The 5,168-nt window shown below is 41.8% G+C and overlaps 1 long non-coding RNA gene across 1 annotated transcript; it reads left to right on the top strand.

Moving 5' to 3' along the window:
- Nucleotides 1–275: 275 nt before the first annotated feature.
- LOC112167149 lies at nucleotides 276–4,585 on the top strand. The gene is made up of 2 exons (XR_002923609.2): nucleotides 276–3,377; nucleotides 4,170–4,585. It is a non-coding gene; the product is annotated as an uncharacterized LOC112167149 (long non-coding RNA).
- The last annotated feature ends 583 nt before the right edge of the window (nucleotides 4,586–5,168 follow it).

The raw sequence follows: 5,168 nt of genomic DNA, 5'->3' as shown, positions 1-5,168 counted from the left end.
TCAAAATAATTTAAATGAAACAAACTTGAATACTTTCTCACTTCTTTAAATGAAGTATAATCCAGTGACGTGGCCCCGCACGCCAAAATATTCTCAAATTTATAAAAAATAGGCGAGAGATAATCTATCACTATTGTTGGTATAGATATCTCTCAGGCACAAGTATTGGAAGCACAAGGCTCACTAGCCACGTAAAGCGATACCAATAGCGCCTAGACACGATGCCGATACCACACACTAGTGGTATTGGGTGGACCATAGCTAGTCCCATATTGGAAACAAAGGGGAGCTAGTCCCATATTGGAACAAAGGGGTGACAAGCCCATCCCCACACTATAAATACATGTTTCTTTACTCACCCTTAAGGTAAGCCGCCACTCTCTATTTACTCATACCTAGTTTACATTCTTACATGTATCTGACTTAAGCATCGGAGGGTCGAAGGCCGGCTAACCTGGTATTCCCTTTGACCTCTGTTCATGGTTGGCAGGTATGGATCTCGAAAGTAGAAGCTCTCACAACAACCCCGTTTCTACCACTGAAACATTTGGCGCTAGAATGAGCCCTCTGGTGGTGCCACTAGCTCACCATGAGCAAATTCCAACACCTCACAGAAATTTTTCTCCGACACTCAATTTTCTTCCTCATCTCAGAGCTCTCTGCACACATCAAGCGTTCATATTCTTCACATATTCTCCTTGATTTTCATCTCCAGCACATGAGAATCAAAATTTCCAGCTTCTGGGATCCATTTACAGAGAGCTTTGAGGAGAGAGAAAGTAGATCTGGGATTCTCTCTCTCCTCCATAACTGACCTCTACCAGCTCACCTCTCTCACACAAACTCATTCAAACGTCAAAGGATCCTGGGTTTTGCAAAATCAAAAAATTTGAGTTGCTGGGTTTCAACTTTACAAAGAACTTCGAGGAGAGAGAAACTGGATCTGGGTTTCTCTCTCTCCTCCATCAATGGATCTCTGGGCAGCCCCAAGCCTCACCTCTACCAACATCAGACTTCCCAGCGTTGGACGAGTCCCAACCCGGCTTCCGCCACCCGCCGACGCCAAAAAAGAGGCTCACGCGCAGGCACACAATTGATCTGGACACCCATATCTGGGCACCAGATCGAGCTTTCTCTTCTCCATCCATTCAATTTCTACATACAACATCAGCAAAAGCTCCTCTTTCCTCGATCTCCAGGGTGTCACCACTCACTTCCCGGCACTGTTAATTTTCTCAATCTATAAGATTCTGGGTCGGGTTGATTGGTGACAGAGGGAAATGAGAGAGAAACTAAATCTAATATCTTCTCTTTCTGGCTCGACGAACCCCGAGCTACCCACCAACAATAACAAACTCGGGGGTTCCATGACTACTCAGAGCTGAGGCAAAGACGAACGCAGATCACAACCAAAGCACTCTCTCACTTCTCCCACACTGAGATTTAAAATTGTACGACCGCTTCAATTGCTGCGAAAGCTTTAATCTGAATCGGAATCGGAATCTCCATGGTGTTGAGTTTCGCCGGTACCTCGAACGTGGTCTCATATCTAGAGTTCGATTTCCACCAGCCCCTCATATCAGTGTCGGCAACCCAATATCTCGGTATCGGAAGAACAATTAATGAACGGTGAGGTAACCCGTATCGGCCAACACCCAAACTTGGTCTCAGAAGAGCGCCTGTCGGTGTCGATTTCAATACTCAAACAAACATCTGCTTTGAGCCCCGAACTCGGTCTCGACACCCAGAGACTTCTTTAAGGCTTGAACCCAGTCTCGCAGCAGGACTTTGGTATCACCATAATACCCATCTCGGTATCGCAACAGCCAACAGGATTGGGGATGGCTCGGTCTCGCTGTTTACGCCACGTACCCACTGATGACAAAACCCATCTCGGTCTCGGAATCCCAGTGACCCTCGCTCTCGACCTCGTCTTGCACCATGTATTGAAAATGAATGGATTCACTCAGCAAAAAAAAAAAGAAAAAAAAGAGGATGATGATCTGCTCAGTACACCCAGTAACAACGACCTGCCATACTGCCATGCCTACCGTCTCTCTTTCATGATCTGATTGTTGGCCCTGAGAGCAAGTCATCACTACTTGAGCAAATCTGGATATGGTTTTATGCTCTTCTCCGAGCATCCCACTCTCACCCATTGCAATTTTCTATGGAGTCTGAATCCGGGCTCAAGACCTTGTCTCAAGCCGAGGACACCGCCTAATACAACTAACCACTGAGCTAAGTCTTCAAAACCAATAGTTACTCTATCTATTCTCTATTTTGACTCACAGAATCGTGAGAGTCAATCATGCAATACACATGCCTAGTTGCTACGTACGTGTGCTTACTACACAAAGCCACACTTGTAATATATGTTCATACTTGCACCCACCTGTTAACATGCATGAGGCAATCATTCATAATTACCTCTTCATGACTGCTCATTCAATTGATACCCATGCATAAGATATTATCTGTACACAAACTTGTTGGCACCACAATACTTAATTGCTTCTCCCCAATGGTTCATTGTTTCAGTCAATATCTAATGACCACCAAAGTACTCCACAATATACTTGTTTGGTTCATTGTCATCAACAAGAAGGATCCTCCATTGCATTCTTGCATACTCATGGCAAAAGCAATTGTGTATCTCTCACCACTCCAACTCGGTATTGCAACTCCCGGAGCTGGTCCTAATATGCTTTCGGCATGTACAACTCGGTATCGCAACCCTTGTCTATCTGAGGGTGCTCTCGGGGTTGCAACTCTTCACTCAGTATCGCAGCACTACTTGCAACTTACTGTCCACTCCAAACTCTCGACATTACAACTGCAGGAATTATAACTGGGTGACTCATCTCTTTGACTCGGTATCGCTCATCTCTCCCAATTATATTCTCGGTATCGCTCGTCCCAATGAAAGTCACCGATAGTCCTCCAACCTCTGAATTGAAGCTCGGAAGTACAATGTAAACCAAGCTGAGTTCAAATTTGTCACTTCTTCGAAGGGAGAACAATGTATGAGAGAAGACAAGGAATTTCGGCTTTGCACTCGTGGTAGCAACCGAGACAAGAAAAAAAGAGGTTCTGTTATGGACACCCATGCTACGGACACTCAATTGTGCAGCAACAGCAGCTGCAAACATTACCAATGCGTGCACATCTCTCTTGGTCAACCAAGTAATCAATATGCACAAACCTGCATAGAAACAAGGGAGGATCCTTCTTGACACCTAGACAATTCATATGGACACCCTGCATCTTCTACCTTCAAGGCTGCGAGCTGCCTTCTTGAAGCACCAGTAACTTGCTGTGATCCTACCGCACGAAAGGCAATAACCTCACCATGAATTAAGGAATCTACAAGTCGAGTTAAGTGCTCTTACACACTACCTTAACAGTTGTAAATCACATGAACATACTTATCCTTTTATATATATGATGGGTCTCGGTGACCAAAGATACGACTGGTCTCGGAAACTACGTGGTTATCCAATTATATAATTGGAGCGCATGTGCTTACCCAATTAAATATGATCATCAGCATGCTCTAAAGCCTGCACAACACACACATACTCTACATCTATAACCTAATGGCGTGTATCCACCGCATTAGTTCTTTGACATATTTATATCACTACTCTATATGCTCTTCATGCATGATTTGCTATATTCATCTTCAGATTCATATAATAGCCATAACTGTCTATGGCTGCACATGCTCCTCATGACTACATCTGTTAATTAATATAAATGATGTTGATACATGCATACTCTGCAATCAAACTCCCTTGAGGCGAACATGCAAGGAATATATGCTCAAAAGTTTTTGACTACTTGAAGCATGTGGTTAGCAATTAATGTCACGCATAAACATGTACTCATAGTAAGCACTTGACAAAGCAACAATTGCATTTTGACATAAAAAGTGGCTATTGCACAAAATTAGTCAATCAAAGGCATAATCAGACTATGCAAATCTAGTACTACTCACTTATTCTTTTTCTGAGAAGGTACCATCACCTTACGAGATACATTATATACAAAATAATGCCAAATGAGTGATAGGAGCATAATGTGTGATATTTATATAAATATTTCCTTGTATTTTGTCACGCTATTTCTCTTAATAGAAAGTATTAATGTTTGTTTTATTGTTTTAGGATTCTTGTGGAGTATAGGAGAAAATAAAGGAGAAAAGACGCATGAAAGGCGAAATCAGGAAATCAGCCTGTGCAGATCAGTCAACTTCGACAGAGCACTGAGAGCAGCTCAAAACGAACTATATAATGATCTTTATATTGTTGAAAAACCTCAGATGTCTAGTTTTCACAGCTTTTTACGGTTCGTCGATATCATTTTTCTAGAAGAAGTTATGGCCGATTTAGTATAGGAAGGTCAGGCTGCGCGTGAATCTGGTTTTTGACGGAAATTTATATTTACATGAAGATTCTAGAGTCTATGACGTCCAAATGCTTTCCCAATCATACTTGGATACGAATTGGGGATGATGACTCAATCTTGATGACATGAAATTATTTTATTGGCCTGAAAGTAATTAAAGTTTGCATCAATCGAAGGAAACTTCAAGCAAATTACAAGCAGAGTTGAATAAGGAAACTAGGGTTGTGTATCTCCTATATGAAGAGTCTTTGCAACACAATGAAAAGAACCGCACCTTCCACCTTCTCTTCTACCTCTCTTTCTTGTTCCTCCACCACCATCTTTTTTATTGTTTCCTATTTTATTATACTATGTTATATTGCTACAATGTATAACTAAATTACTTTTGTTAGGGGCGAGGTTTGAAGCCCTAAGACATGTTTTTGACATTGTTTTGATTCTTAGTTTTGAAACTACTTTGTTGTGAATTTGTTTATTTGGTTTTGGTTTACAGATAACTCTTGCATGTTTATGTTTTATGAATGCGCACATAAAATATTATGATCATGTGAGTGGGGCTAGAAATAGGTATTTTAATCTCCTAAACGGTTAATAATGCTTATTTCAATGATAGTAAAAACTATAGGACAGTAGGTGAAACCAAATAAAAATGATTGCATGCTAGGTAGGCGTTCCATATTAGTTTTGAATACTTGTTTCGATCAAGGTTCGAAAAATCGCTAGGCGCTAGTCGGGCGGTGGGCTGGGGAGGAGCGCCC

This window comes from Rosa chinensis, chromosome 5, assembly GCF_002994745.2.
Source record: "Rosa chinensis cultivar Old Blush chromosome 5, RchiOBHm-V2, whole genome shotgun sequence".
Lineage (NCBI taxonomy): Eukaryota > Viridiplantae > Streptophyta > Magnoliopsida > Rosales > Rosaceae > Rosa > Rosa chinensis.
The sequence above is the reverse complement of the archived record's forward strand: the minus strand, read 5'-3'. Positions and strand labels throughout refer to the sequence as shown.